The sequence below is a fragment of the Geotrypetes seraphini genome, chromosome 11 (assembly GCF_902459505.1).
Source record: "Geotrypetes seraphini chromosome 11, aGeoSer1.1, whole genome shotgun sequence".
NCBI lineage: Eukaryota > Metazoa > Chordata > Amphibia > Gymnophiona > Dermophiidae > Geotrypetes > Geotrypetes seraphini.
Window position 1 is genome coordinate 88,908,345 of NC_047094.1, and position 16,182 is coordinate 88,924,526.

A 16,182-nucleotide genomic window follows, 5' to 3' on the forward strand; every position below is an offset into this window, starting at 1 on the left:
CCGGATGGTTACTCCCCTGAATTCTTTAAGATCTTATCACTTTCTATTGGGGGCTCCCTTCTTGCTTATTACACGACTATTCAGACACAACGCATGTTCCCTCGCTATGCCAATGAAGCCTTGATTACTCTTATCCCTAAACCGGCCAAACCACCGACTGACTTGGAATCTTACCGTCCGATATCGTTATTAAATGTAGATGTAAAAATCTTTGCCCGTATCCTGGCGGATCGGTTAGCCCCTCTGTTACCATCTCTTATAGTTCCTGAACAAGTGGGATTTGTTCGAACTCGACATTCGGTGTTGAACGTACGAAGAGTACTCCTAGCGTTTTCCCGTGCTCAACAGTTGCGTTTACCTGGTCTTCTAGTCGGGCTTGACGCAGCAAAAGCCTTTGATAAGGTCAATTGGCATTACTTGTTTCGGCTTTTACAATATATGGGATTTCCTGTTAGTTATTTTGCTTCTATACAAGCACTCTACGCGGATCCTACTGCCTCTGTGTTAGTTAATGGCATGAGATCGCCCTCGTTTACTATTGGAAGAGGGACGCGCCAGGGATGTCCACTGTCCCCTCTCCTGTTTCTTCTCTACTTAGACCCGCTGTTACGTACACTGCAGAGGGACGATGAGATTACGGGATTACCTGAGGGTCAGTCTCAATTGCGGGTGTTGGCATTTGCTGATGACCTTTTGCTGGCTTTGGGCAACCCTCAACGTTCATTGTATCGGGCGCTGGAAATCTTAGATGAATTTAGTACATATTCGGGACTGGTTCTCAATAAACAAAAATCAATTGCTCTTCCCACTTCGCTAGAAGTGCGCCAGAACTGGAATGGTGGGTTTCCACTACAATGGGCATCCCCCCATCTGGTTTATTTAGGGGTGGTCATTCCTCAACAATTAGATAGGCTTTATACCGTTAATATACTGCCCTTAATTACCCGCACTGCTACAACATTAAAGAACTGGCGGACTTATCCTCTTTCTCTTTCTGGACGTATAGCTTTATATAATATGATGATTTTCCCACAATGGCTTTACTTATTACAAACACTCCCTATAATGTTAACGAAACGACACTTATCTCAACACAGATCTACCCTATCAGCTTACTTGTGGCAGGGAAAACGGGCTAGGATATCTTTGACCAAACTGATGCTTCCTATTGAGCAGGGGGGGCTGGGCTTATTGAGTATTTATAGGTTTAATCTTGCTTGTCAATTACGTCATATTCATGATTGGTTCTGCAATACTGATTGTTTTTCCATGCCTGAAATTGAATGTTTTTCTTTTCAGCCTTACCACTTTAGTTACCTTTTACATGTTCTCCATTTGCCTGATGTGCCTCAATTGCTTACACACCCTCTACTACCTGCTATGCGTGTAGCTTGGCGGATGTTATGTCGCTTATTAAAGATCCCATCACGAACAACGCCGTGCCTTCCCTTATGGGGTAATGGAGACTTTACACCTGGAATGGACTCTGCTTTGTTTCGTCGTTGGTCTAAGATGGGCTTACAGTATGTCTCTCAGGCAGTAACTCGTGAGGGTCATCCTATCTCCTTCGCAGACTTACAAGCGACGTTTCATCTTCGTCCAACTGACTGGTTTGCATATAGCCAACTTCAACATTATTTACGAACTTTGGCCCCGAGCATACTGCTGGAGAGAGTTCATGATCAGTTGCAGGAGGCTCTTGGCCTCACGGCTCAGGACATTATACCTTTGAAGTTTCATCATAAGTTCTTACAAGACTTATCTGGTACCCTGGATTATGCTACTCTGGCTCAGAAATGGACAATGGATCTCCGGATGCCCATCTCGGAGGAGATGCTTCGTAGGGGTATTCGCATGGGCAATACTGCAGTTCTGTCAACAGTGGAGAAGGAGAGGAATTATAAATTTCTTTTACGTGCGTTCTACGCTCCACGGAGAGCCTATTTAATGGGGATTGGTTCGGGACATGGTTGTGGAAAATGTTCTCAACCTTTGGCAACTATTGGACACATGTTCTGGTCATGCCCCTTGATATCTTCCTACTGGCTCCAGGTGGTATCTTCTGTGGCTCAACTCTGGCAGTGTTCCTGGCGACTACATCCGAACTTTCTCTTCACCTTGCAGATTAGGCTTCATCCTCCTAGACCTGGATGTTCGTCTTTCATCCGGAAGACAGTGTTGATGGGACGGAAGTATATTCTGTTACAGTGGCTCTCAGCGCAGCCTCCCTCGCTTGCACAGTGGAGAACACAAATGTTACAACAAATGTTACTGGAACGGAGAGACATTGATAATATGTCCTCTAAAGCGGGGCGGCTATTCCGCCTCTGCTGGCTGCCTTTTAGTTTAACTTTTACCTCTTATGTTCAACAACAACTTTGGGAGGCTTAGAATTTCTTTTTCCCCTGTATACTTCTTTTCTATCTTGAGTTGATTGCCGCTGCTGCCACCTGGGTTGGGTGGGTAGGGGGGGGGTGGTTGGGTGGGGGGGTGGGGGATTGGTGTGGTGTTATGTTGAAAATCTAATTGTGTTGAAACCTGTATTGACATAAGTTTTTGCTATTCTTAATAAAAATGATTTAAACATAAGCTCTTTCGAAAAGGGACTGTTTTCTTACTCTTTGTCTGATAGCGCTACAGAAATAATTAATAGTAGCAGTAGTAATATATCCCACGAAACTAAACAAGCAAGGTAACACTGGAATAATCTCCCAAACAGGCGCGCAGTGCATGTTTCCAACTTCCCATACTCCCGTGACGAGAGCGCGCACGCGAGGTACGCACACGCATGCGCCTTGCTACCCTCTCCTCGGTTGGAGATGAAATGGCGGCTATACCCGCGCGGCTAAGGTGCTAACAGAAGTTTTGCTGGAGAAGCTATTGAGGTAACGGAACAGACAGCATGCTGGCGCAGCCGGTGGTATAGTTACACTGTGCGAAAGAGTCGGTCGAAATGGGAAGAATAGAGATTCGAACGGCGGGTTCGGGTAGGCGCTACTCCGGTTGGGCCTGAAGAGAAAATGGAGGTGGTGTTGGGAGGCGGGGTGAAGGGATTCGCGGTGGTGTCCCCGTTCCTCTATGACTACTTAGTTGCACCTGGCACATATGACGGCGGGACTTGTGAGTTCCCGGTGATAGGGAAAAGGAGACTGCGGCGAAACTGTTTTAGAACTGGATTAGCGGTTGAATTGGGGTCGATATAATGTGGTGTACTGATTGGGAAGGAAGAGCCAGGGCGAATAAAGGAGATTTCCCTACAATTCAGATCACGTGTATGGTGCAGATACAAGGAAGCGAGTTACTGAGTCAGTTGTGGGGGTACGGGTAGATGGGCGGGGTCTTATGAATCTGTGCGGAGAAGGCGTGGCTGCGTTAGTGACGTCTGCCACTGGCTTCTTTGCGCCAAATAATTGGTTTGTGATGTCACAGAGTTTTCCATGGCTACGGGCGATTGGGGCAAACGGTGGTTGCTTTGCGTGGTGTGGAGTGTCCACAGCTGGTTGTTGACTGGCGAGAGAGTTTCACAGTACACGTGCTTTATGTTTCAACGGTAAATGGTAGGGAAATCCGAGGTAAGATGGACTCTTGGACTGTATGATACTCACTCGAAGATATTTAATTTCCTATATGTTTCGGGTTTTTAATACATCAGAAAGTAACTCGTTAGTATTAGTGGTATCCTGGCTTTTATTTAGGTCTTGATAAAATTAGATTACAGTTGACACACTAAAGGGTTCCGAAATGCAGTTTAGTATTTCTGGTTCTAATGATGAGTTGTTCTTTGAAAAATAATTCTCAAGACAGTCTGCAGTTCTATGTAAAAGTACAAAAAGTAGTTTTGAGTTGATGTGATTATATGTAGTAATAGAAATCAGTTCTTATTAAGCAGTTGAAACTTTTTAGTTAACATATTACTTATGGCTTTAAACACTTAGAGGTCTTATTTTTAAACCAATAGAGTGTATTTAAAGTGTACTGGCACTTAGTGTAAGATCAGGGGACGCCCCCAGTTCTCCAGATAACAAACAGCTGGTCAGGTTTTCAGGTTACTCTTAATAGATATAATTGAGGCAGGCTTGTATAGAATGGAGATAATGTATGCATGTATATTCATACATTCATTGAGGATATCCTGAAAACATGATTGGCAGGTTTGAGAACCACTGTTCTAGGTGACTCTCTAAAGTTCTGCTATAATATGTTTCTCTAATGTTATTATGCTGATTTTATTTTTTTAAATGAAATAAATACTAGCAGGATCATTTTTTATTGAATAGATGGTTAAAGTTTAACATTGGGTTTTTAAACATTTTTTCTATTACTGTTATGTTTTTAATATATATTTTAAAAAAGTATACAGTATGTGTAAAACTCTAATACAACAGGAGCAAATGCCTAAGAATGGAATTTGAGTGGTGCAAATATTTTAAAACAAATGTGGTAATAACAATTTCTCACTGTTCAAGAAAGAGACTATGAAAATGCCAAAATAAATAGAACGATAAAAATATTTCAAGATAAAAATAGGAAGTTTATTTAGCATGCGGGTTGATTCGATTTTCTGATCTTTCTGTGTGTAATTGACATCAAGAGATTTTGAAAGCATAACTTTTGTATTTGGGGCTGTCAGTGATTTCGTGGCTTGGTGCCCCCCTTCAAAAAAAAGGAGAAACATCATACCCAAGAAACTGGCAAATTTGTTTCTGTTTTCAAATGTCTAAAGGAGTTGCATCTGATAAGGCATTCTTTAGAAGCACAGGAGAATGCATTGTACCTCTGTTTCCAGCTACTGTATTCCTTTTTTTCCCCATCTTTTGTTTAACTTGGCTTTGGAAAAGGTAGATGGATAAGCAGACTATAGTGGATTCATCAAATTGCTGTTCATTCCCACACCAAAGTCCACATATACACATTTTTCTATGGAATTAAGTTTACCAGTAAAATTTATTTTATAAGATGCCTTGAATTTTGTTTGAAATTAATGTTTTTGATGTTTAAAATGTATTTTTCTAATTGGTAGTATAAAATTTTTTAAAATAAATAAATACAAGCACATGGGTTGTGTGCATGTACAAATAGCTCACATTAATTTGAAAACCAATGAGGAAGACAAAGTCCTTTTTTGTTAGGGGTATTGAGTGCATGGGAGCAATATGCTTGAATTAGTTTGTACTTGAGAAAGCTTGAATTAGTTGCAGGTGTGAAGCATTAAATATGTATGTCAGTGTGTGTGTGAGAAACAAAGACAGAGTATGTTCACTGCAGCAGGTTAACACAGTGCCACAGACACCACCATCATCCTGATGTCAGTACGAACTTTCATATAGAGCTTAGATGTGTTCTTTTTTAATATAAGCATGCTTTCTCAAGTACAAACAGTATTGCTCTCTCAAAAATGAAAGGACTTTGTAAAGATTTCCCTGTTGACAAATGATATACCAAAATCAGTAGAGGAAATACTATGGAAGATGATGTGAAAATCAGGAGGGGAAAAAATTTGAGGAATAGTCTTGAGTGTTTTTGTGTTTGAGTCCCAAAGGAGCAATAAAGTTCAGTGGGATGAAGTTCTTTGTATAAAACAAGAGTGGGATCTACATAGTAACATAGTAGATGACGGCAGATAAAGACCTCGAATGGTTCATCCAGTCTGCCCAACTGATTCAATTAAAAAAATTTTTTTCTTAGCTATTTCTGGGCAAGAATCCAAAGCTTTACCCGGTACTGTGCTTGGGTTCCAACTGCCGAAATCTCTGTTAAGACTTACTCCAGCCCATCTACACCCTCCCAGCCATTGAAGCCCTCCCTAGCCCATCCTCCACCAAATGGCTATATTCAGACACAGACCGTACAAGTCTGCCCAGTACCGGCCTTAGTTCAATGTTTAATATTATTTTCTGATTCTAAATCCTCTGTGTTCATCCCCCGCTTCTTTGAACTCAGTCACAGTTTTACTCTCCACCACCTCTCTCAGGAGCACATTCCAGGCATTCACTACCCTCTCCGTAAAGTAGAATTTCCTAACATTGCCCCTGAATCTACCACCTCTCAACCTCAAATTATGTCCTCTGGTTTTACCATTTTCCTTTCTCTGGAAAAGATTTTGTTCTACATTAATATCCTTCAAGTATTTGAACGTCTGAATCATGTCTCCCCTCTCCTTTCCTCTAGGGTATACATATTCAGGGCTTCCAGTCTCTCCTCATATATCTTCTGGCGCAAGCCTCCTATCATTTTTGTCGCCCTCCTCTGGACCGCCTCAATTCTTCTTACGTCCTTCGCCAGATACGGTCTCCAAAACTGAACACAATACTCCAAGTGACCTGTACAGGGACATCAACACCTTCTTCCTTCTACTGACTAAGCCTCTTTATACAGCCCAGCATCCTTCTGGCAGCAGCCACTGCCTTGTCACACTGTTTTTTCGCCTTTAGATCTTCGGACACTATCACCCCAAGGTCCCTCTCCCCGTCCGTGCATATCAGCTTCTCTCCTCCCAGCATATACGGTTCCTTCCTATTATTAATCCCCAAATGCATTACTCTGCATTTCTTTGCATTGAATTTTAGTTGCCAGGCATTAGACCATTCCTCTAACTTTTACAGATCCTTTTTCATATTTTCCACTCCCTCTTCGGTGTCTACTCTGTTACAAATCTTGGTATCATCTGCAAAAAGGCACACTTTTCCTTCTAACCCTTCAGCAATGTCACTCACAAACATATTGAACAGGATTGGCCCCAGCACCGATCCCTGAGGGACTCCACTACTCACCTTTTCTTCCTTCGAGCGACTTCCATTAACCACCACCCTCTGGCGTCTGTCCGACAGCCAGTTTCTGACCCAGTTCACCACTTTGGGTCCTAACTTCAGTCCTTCAAGTTTGTTCAACAGCCTCCTATGAGGAACTGTATCAAAGGCTCTGCTGAAATCCAAGTAAATTACATCTAACATATGTCCTCGAACCAGCTCTCTGGTCACCCAATCAAAAAATTCAATCAGGTTCATTTGGCACGATTTACCTTTTGTAAAGCCATGTTGCCTCGGATCCTGTAACCCATTAGATTCAAGGAAGTACACTATCCTTTCTTTCAGTAACATTTCCATTATTTTACAAAAAACTGAAGTGAGGCTCACCGGCCTGTAGTTTCCTGCTTCATCCCTGTGATCACTTTTATGAATAGGGACCACATCCGCTCTCCTCCAATCCCCAGGAATCACTTCTGTCTCCAGAGATTTGTTGAACAAGTCTTTAATAGGACTCGCCAGAACCTCTCTGAGCTCACTTAAGTATCCTGGGATGGATCCCGTCTGGTCCCATTGCTTTGTCCACCTTCAGTTTTTCAAGTTGCTCATAAACATCCCTCCTCCGTGAATGGCGCAGAATCTACTCCAATCTTTATCCAATGATCTTAAGGTGGCCAAACCTGTAGATAAAGTGACAGTATGAAGGGGGAAGGAGGAGAAGCAATAATTCCTTTGCATAAGTAACATAGTAAATGACGGCAGATAAAGACCCAAGTGGTCCATCCAGTCTGCCTAACCATACATGCTCCATAAATTAATTTAGTTTAAATGGTCCTTTTTTTGTTTTTTTTAACCTTACGAGACTATGCAAGTACTGTATTCAATTTGAGATATCAACTTAAAATATATATAAAAAGGGTAGTTATTAAATAGTTTTTGTTATAAACCATATAAGGATGTGTTTATTAAATATCCAAACATATTTGTTCTGGAAGAAAAAAAGTCCAAAAAGAGGCGATAGAACAGCAAGAAGCATCTGGGAAAATGTGCACAAAATAAATGTTTGTCTATTATTAATTTTATATCCCACCAATGCAAAAGATCTAGGCGTAGAATGCACGTATAAGAGGAATTCCTCCAATTAAACTTTATTAAATGTACTAGTCTTTTAGCCTGTTACATTAACGAGTGCTAGAATATGTCTGTTTGTCTTTCTTTCTGTCTCTCTCTCTCTGTCTTTCCCTCTCCCTGGCCCCCTTTCTTTGTGTGTCTTTCTGTGTCTTTCCCTGCCCCCTGTGCAGCAACATTTCCCCCACCCCCCCCTTCTCTTCCAGTGGTCTGGCCTTCGCCCCCCTCCCTCCCTTTCCGCGGTCTAGCCTGCTCCGTTATTGCCTTGTTCCTCCCCTTCCTCCTGCCTCCTCCTGACCCCCTACCCATCTTTTGTAGTCTACACATCTATTTCTCCTCCCTTCCACTGGATCAGCATTTCTCCCTTCTGCAACTCCACTCCCCCCCTCAATCTAGCATCTGCCCCTCTCTTCACTCTCCCCTTATCTTCCAGGTTTCTCTCTTTCCCTTCCCTCAGCTCCCCCAACCCTAGGCCTAGCATTTCTCCCCCACTCCTGGGTCCAGTGTGTCTCTCCACCCTCCCCCTCCCTGTGCCTGGGTCCAGTATTTGTTGTGCCCCCTTCCCAGGTCTCCAAACGCTGTAGTGGATCTCAGTAGAGACAGAGTTAAAAGCTGCTCTTTCCCTCGCAACAGCAGCAGATGAATCCAGAGACCAATGGGATAGCACACATCTACCAGCAGGCGGAGATAGAGAAACTGATTAACAGGTGGTCCCATTGGCTGGCACTCCTCCTATATCTCCAGTATTCTCTATCTCCCAGCAGGAAATGGTCGCTATTCAACTAGCTCCTGAATTCTGGCTGTGACTGAAACTTTATTTTCTCCTGTTGAGGTTTCTCTTCAGTGAGACTGTGCCATTCTGTTTCTCCTGTTGAGGTTTCTCTTCAGTGAGCTGGCAATGCTATTTCTCCTGTTGAGATTTTCTCTTCAGTGAGACAGGGGTGTCCGGCTGAACGGTGCCGGCTTTAGGGGTTACACCTGGCCCCCCCAGGTCCCTGCCTCACCCTCCCTCCATTGCTAGAAGTCTGACTGGGTCTCAATTTTTTTCTTCTTTCCCTTCTCTGTAAAAAAACCCCCCCACAGTTGCTCCATTCTGCTCTGTTACTGCTGCTCAACCAGCTTTAACTGGCTTCAGCCGGCCCTAACAACAAGCTTGTGAGTATGTCTCTAGTTTTTACTGTGGGTTGAACTTCAGGTTCTGTTTGGGAGTCTTAGTAATGTGGGTTCGGTCAACGTATGTTTACGGAATGGATATTTTATTGAGGCTAAGTTTTATGACTAGAAATCCGTGGAGGGAGCCGGGACTTCCCGCCCTTTGCATGCATGCGCTTCGTTTCCTTGTTGGTTACAGCGCGGCAGTAGCAGTGCGATTTCATGCTCGCACTTGTTCTCATTGTTGGGTTCAGTGCAGCAGTAGTCCTGTTTATTCTGAGGCTCTCTTTCATCGGTGTTTGTCACGGCCATGTGCAGCTGATTGTGCAGATGCCGGTTTATAGCAGCGCGCATGAGATGGGACATGTTTTTTCCGGCGCTGTGGGCCGTTCTTCTGGTTATTCCCCGAGTCTGATTTTCTTTCTCTGCAAGCCAAGGCAGGGTAAATTTTGCGGGGCTTGAATCCGACTATATTTCTAGGAGCGTTGATGCAGCAGCCATGTGTCAGCGAGAATCAGGCGTGCGCTTGGGTCTCCGGCGATGGCGGGAGAACTGCAGCGTTCGGGTAGTTTGTTTCCAGCTGACTTTGGTCAGGGTATGCCGGGGCTTCTCTCCTTTCTGGTTCAGACAAGTTGTATGTGTTTCACCAGCTTTGGGACAAGCTTGGGCAGATTTATATGTCTATGTCTGTGTTCCTGCTGTACTCCCTTGAAGGAGCTGCTTGTTTAATCGGACTCTGGGGTTAGCACTCAAGGGGTTTACCAGAGAGACTTTGACCTGTGCTAGGTCACCCAGTCTCGGTTTGTCTCCGGACTGGGGCGACATATGGCAACTCATGGCACGGTGAGATCAGCAGTAAGATAGTGCCCTGTATTTCACACAGGTATCTCATTGTCTCTCTTGGGGTCCCTGCAGATTGAGCCTTTGTCTGTTGGTAACGGTCCTTATTTGGGCCTCTGTGCTGAGCTGCATGTGTCTAGTAGTGGCACAGGATATATATGCCTAAAGGTAGTACAAACAGTTTCCAAGTTCGGGCTGTCTCTATGGGCATAATGACACTGCGCATCTTCCTGCGGCCAGGACTCTCTTTCTCTATTTCTGAGGGAGCCTGGACTTCAGATTTCCATGCTTATCACGCTGGTTTCTCCTGTCACCATTTTCTCATGGCACATGCTAGACGGGCCCCCCGACCAGACAGGAAGGGCTGTACAGCTCCTTTTAACCAGGAGCCAGTTACCTATTCTATCAAACCCGCGGAGGATCACGCGCTATGTGGTTGTTAGCCTCATTCCTGAAGCTCTCATTAGCGATGTGAGCTTTGTCTGATACCTGTAAGGATGCTGTTGTTTTCCACGGGGCGGTAGATGCAGCATCTTGATGAGTGTAGTATGTATTCACTTTAAAGGACATACGTATTTCGCTCATGTTGCATGGGGTTAGTACTGTTTTCATGGTTCCAGTATATTCCTCTTTACATTGTGAAACTTGAATTTTCCTAGGAGAATCTTCTTGCAGAACCTACAGTCTCATCCTGCCATTCCCTGACCTTCTGCACTTCATTCTGAGGGGATCTTGACTTCTTTCAATGACTCTTCAGGCTTTCTCATGAGGGAGAAGATGCTATAATGTCAGGTCAGGGGGCTGTGAAGATTTTTCAGGATGCTTGCATCTTTGCATCTTCCTCAGGTTTCCAGTTAGTTCTTGGAGTCTATGTTTTGTGTTTCCCTTTTCAGTGTTACTGGTCCTCAGGACAGTTCTTGTAGTTCTTCGGGAACTAAGGGACGTTGTTCCACTTACTGCATGGTGCTTGAGACGGGGGCATTGGGAAGGCTGGATCCCATTCTTCTGAATTAGTTTCTCGGGGTTACACATTTCTGCAGACAACATGGTAGTATATTTACATTTTCTCTATGGATTCTGATCGGCACTTGGTTTGCCTGCTTCCCTTGGAGCAGCGCTTTCGGTTTTGGCACATGCCAAAGCCTACCCAAGGCTTCACGAAGGTTTTAGGTGATGTGGGCAGTGGTACCGTTTTGGCGCTACCAGACAATTCATCTAATTTCTTCTTGACTGCCTGCTTGATTCGGACGACTTCCAGTCGAGCCATTTGACTGACACGAAAAGGGTGGTATCTTTTCCTCAGTTCTTTACACGTGCATCTTCGAATTTGCACAGCGCTCTTTTCTCCTGTACTATTTATAGGTATATCGGGGTAATGTTTTTATTCATATAGGAGAGACATGTGTTTCTTTCCGGAGACTTGGGCGTGAGGTCTCGATCTCAGATTGGTATTCTTCTTCGCTTACCATGACCAAGAATATGGGATTCTGTACAGTTTCTGTGATCCATATTGCTGACTCCACTGGGAACTTCGGCTTGCTTTCCCCTTCTAACGCTATAGCAGTCGCTTTTGTTCCGGTGGTTCCCGGTACCTCAGGGCTCCAATTATTTGGTATGCTCCTCCTGCATCGCTCTGTATGATTTGGTGGCTCAGCGCGATTTCTCTTTTCAAGGCATGCCTTGGTCTTTGCTGGACTAGCTCATGACCACCGACCATCCCGGGCTGTCGGGTTGGGGAGCTCGGTGGCTTCCATCCTCAGCTCCAGGAGTCTGGTCTTCAGAGGCGACTCAGTACTTGTTCATTCTTCTACTCTTGAGCAGGGTCAGGCTACCTTTCTGGAGCTTCAGATCATTCTTCCGGATTGCCGCTGAGGGTCCTTTTGGTCAGTGTAGGATGGGAGTATTTCTCTACAGCTTGGGCAGTAGGAGTTGTATTCAGTTGGCAGGTGAAGTTGGTCTGCTTCAATAGGTGGACTCTCATCTTCGTCTTCTGTTGGCAGATCCTTTTATGGATCAGGATAAGACTTTCTTGCCGCGGAATCTGAGCATGGCCCATTTCTTATATGTTACAGTGTACAGCGCTGTGTACGCTCTGGAAAGTGTGCATGTTAGTAATAGTGTAATCTTCTGCATCCTGGATATTGAGATTTGTGGCTCAGGCGTTCTAGCTCTTTTTATGGACGTGAGATCTCCTTGACCTAGACCTCATGGCCTCGTCTCTCAATTCTAAGCTTCCTAGCTTCTTCGGCGGGCCCAGGAAGTGGGAGTTAGAGGGGGTAGCTGCATGGCTCCTTTCTCGCGTCTGCCTTCTCTTTTTCAGTGTTTTCCACTGGCTGATGATGGCTTGGATTTGCCATCTCGAGCTCGCTTTCCGGGCACAGTATTTGTAGAATCTCTGGATTGGCGGTGCCATCCTTACTATGTGGATTTGATGAGTCTTTCGACAGCCGGACTAAGAAGTTTCCTGGTATCTCCGGCTTTGCTCGCCTAGGGTCCGATCAACATGGATATTTGTACTACTTTAGTATTACGACCTAGTTTTTTGAAAAATCTTGGTTGACGTGTAAGGATTATGCGAAGCAGGTTGTTTCTTCTCTTCTCCTGTGGCTTCTGCTTCCTTTTGGAGGTTTTTCCTTTCTTGGGTGCTTCTTAACGTTTGAAACACTCCAGAGTTCCTTTTTGGCACAAGTGTATTGCCGAGGGCTTAGCTTTCAATTCCCTTCAGCTTCTAGTGCCATTCTTGGCTTGTTACAAGGGCTAGGTATATTGCTCTTCGCTTACTTCTCAGCTTCATGTAGTTCAGTTCCTAAACAGAGTGCGGTATATTCATGCGCCTCTTAGAAAGCCCGGTTTGGAGTACAATCTTCACGTACTTCTTCTCAGTTTACCGAAGGCTTCATTTCATCCTTGTCTTTTGGGACTCTAAAGGGCTGTGCCATTGAACATGGGGTTTCTTATGGTCATAGCTTCATCTCTGCAGTTTTCTATGTTGCAGGCCTTGTTTAACGGGGATTCCTATTTCTGATTTCCAAAATATGGGGTATCAGTTCGGATGGTAACACTATTTCTTTCTAGGGGGGTGTCATCCTTTATTTTATGTCATGCTCGCTTTTCCTTCCTTCTTCCTGGGAGGAGAAATTGTGAGCAGTGCTTTTATTCACTGCATTTTTTGATACGTACGTAGCGTTCTCCGCGAGCTCGGTTTCTAACGACTTTTAGTTGTTTATATCTCCTTTTTGTATTCTTCAAGGAACGCCTCAAACGTATGGCGGCGTCCGAAGCCTCCATCGCTCAATGGGTCCAGGAGGACATTCTTTATGCTTGCTTGCTGGCAGGGAAGCGGTTGGCGAAAGAACTTCATGACCATTCCGCCGGAGCGATGGCTACTTCTTGGGCTCGGCCCAGAGGTTTTCTCCTTGGAGGAGATTTGTCTCGCGGCTAATTGGTCTTCCGAGAGTGCTTTCTCTCCGCATTTCTACTTGGATGTGGGGGCGCTTGTGGTAGGGGCGTTTTTTGCTTCGGTTGTTGCGGAGGCGGCGATTGAGGATTGCTTTGCTACATCCCATTGGTCTCCGGATTCATCTGCTGCTGTTGCTAGGGAAGGAAAAATTATGTTCTTATCTGTTAATTTTCTTTCCCTTAGATGCAGCAGATGAATCCAGAGCCCCACCCTTTCTGGATATTGTCTCTCGGTTTTTTCTTTTGCAACTTTCGCAGTTTGTTATTATGGCAGGTTGTTTTCTGTATTATTGCATTTTGAGATTTGTTATGGGAAAGAAGTTTTTTACATGCTATGCCTATTGATGGTTAAGGATGCTTGGGCAAGGAGCTATACTGGATAAACAGGAGGAGTGCCAGCCAGTAGGACCACCTGTTAATCAGTTTCTCTATCTCCGCCTGCTGGTAGATGTGAGCTATCCCATTGGTCTCTGGATTCATCTGCTGCGTCTAAGGGAAAGAAAATTAACAGGTAAGAACATAATTTTTCCTTCTTGATTATACCTAGCATTCTATTCGCTCCCTTAGCAGCCGCTGCGCACTATGCCGTCCACCATTACCCCCAAGTCCCTTTCTTGGGTACTCTCGTTTAATAACATCCCTCCCATCGTATAGTTCAGTGTTTTTCAACCGCTGTTCCGCGGCACACTAGTGTGCCGCGAGATGTTGCCTGGTGTGCCGTACGGTCAGGGCCGCCATCAGGGCAGTACCACCAGTCTAGGGAGAGGGGCGGTCCGCCCCACGTGGACAGGAGAGAGCTGGACGGGGGACCCGCGGAGTTCAATACAACTCGAGCCGCGAGGCTCGTCTTCTGTTCCTGCCTGCCCTGCAGCTAACATATAGCCGATCGCAAGCGTTCCCCGATGTCAGCGCTGACGTCGGAGGGAGGGCTTAAGCAAAGCCTGCCCTCCGACGTCAGCGCTGACGTCGGAGAATACTTCCGTTCGGCTATTTGTGTGCGGCAGGGCAGACAGGAAGCAGAAGACAAGCCTCGCGGCTTGAGCTTCGTTTTGCTGAGAAAGTTGCAAAGATGGGCTGGTAGGCAAACACGGAACACAAAAGGGGGGAGGGAGTGCGTTTTAGACACAAGGCATGAACTTGGGAGAGAGGAAGGTAGGGAAAGAGATGCTGAGGTGGGGGAGGGAATGGGTTTTTGGACACAGAAGGCATGGACTTGGGAGAGAGGAAGGGAGGGAAAGAGATGCTGAGGTGGGGGAGGGAATGCGTTTTTGGACAGAAGAAATGGACTTGGGAGAGAGGAAGGGAGGGAAAGAGATGCTGAGGTGGGGGAGGGAATGCGTTTTTGGACACAGAAGGCATGGACTTGGGAGAGAGGAAGGGAGGGAAAGAGATGCTGAGGTGGGGGAGGGAATGCGTTTTTGGACACAGAAGAAATGGACTTGGGAGAGAGGAAGGGAGGGAGAGAGGAAGGGAGGGAAAGAGATGCTGAGGTGGGGGAGGGAATGGGTTTTTGGACACAGAAGGCATGGACTTGGGAGAGAGGAAGGGAGGGAAAGAGATGCTGAGGTGGGGGAGGGAATGCGTTTTTGGACACAGAAGAAATGGACTTGGAAGAGAGGAAGGGAGGGAGAGAGGAAGGGAGGGAAAGAGATGCTGAGGTGGGGGAGGGAATGAGTGTTTGGACACAGAAGGCATGGACTTTGGAGAGAGGAAGGGAGGGAAAGAGATGGTTGTGTACACGGGGAATAGAAGAAAGGAGAATTTTTGGTCATAGGGAGGGAGTGAGGTACAGATAGTGGCATACCAGGGTGGGGGGGGGGGCAGTCTGCCCCACCCCGGGTTTACGTCCCAAGGGGGTGCACAGCTGGCCACCCTCCAGTGTTGTTCATAGGCCGGCAAACTGCGGCTCTTTAGCCACTTGAGTGCCACCGCCGCCAACGGTGTTGTTGGCGGTGGCAGCATTATAAAATACTTTCTTTGTGTTTATTTGATTCCTATTCAAGAGAATTACTTTATATATAGTCAATATAGGCACAGAGTTAAATTTTTTAACATTTTCTTATGGTGGTGTGCCTCGTGATTTTTTTCATGAAACAAGTGTGCCTTTGCCCAAAAAAGGTTGAAAAACACTGGTATAGTTGTACCTCGGGTTTCTGCTTCCCACATGTAATACTTTACATTTCTCAACATTGAACTTCATCTGCCATCTCGTCGCTCATTCCCCTAGTTTGTTCAAGTCCCTTTGCAATTCTTCGCAGTCCTCTTTAGTCCAAGCTCAACTAAATAGTTTGGTGTCGTCCGCAAATTTTATTATCTCACACTTCGTCCCTGTTTCTAGATCATTTATGAATATATTAAATAGCAGTGGCCCGAGCACCGAGCCCTGCGGAACACTACTTGTGACCCTCCTCCAGTCCGAGTAGTGGCCCTTCACCCCTACCCTCTGTTTCCTACCTGCCAACCAGTTTCTGATCCATCTATGTACGTCTCCTTCTACCCCATGGTTCTTCAGTTTCCGGAGTAGACGTTCATGAGGCACCTTGTCAAAGGCTTTTTGGAAATCTAGGTATATGATGTCTATGGGGTCTCCTCTGTCCATCTGTTTGTTAATTCCTTCGAAGAAGTGCAATAAGTTAGGCACGATCTCCCCTTGCAGAAACCATGTTGGCTGGTTATGAGAAGTTTGTTTCTTTCAAATTGTTCATCAATGTTTTCTTTTATCAGTGCTTCCGCCATTTTTCCCGGAACGAGGTCAGACTCACTGGTCTGTAGTTTCCCAGGTCACCTTTTGATTTCGTAACGTTGGCTATCTTCCAATCCTTTGGGATCACGCCTGTTTTCAGGGATAGGTTGCAAATTT

At 45.3% G+C, this 16,182-nt stretch overlaps 1 protein-coding gene across 4 annotated transcripts in view; it reads left to right on the top strand.

Annotated features, from left to right (window-relative positions):
• The first annotated feature begins 2,715 nt into the window (after window positions 1–2,715).
• DIDO1 (death inducer-obliterator 1) overlaps window positions 2,716–16,182 on the top strand; it is a 679,850-nt gene continuing 666,383 nt past the window's right edge. For 3 of the 4 annotated variants that reach the window (XM_033963660.1, XM_033963661.1, XM_033963662.1), the window contains exon 1: window positions 2,716–2,885. The gene's annotated coding sequence lies outside the window, so the exon portion shown is untranslated. Of the gene's footprint in view, window positions 2,886–3,423; window positions 3,573–16,182 lie in introns of those variants that run through there. The other variant, XM_033963659.1, reaches the window with a different exon arrangement.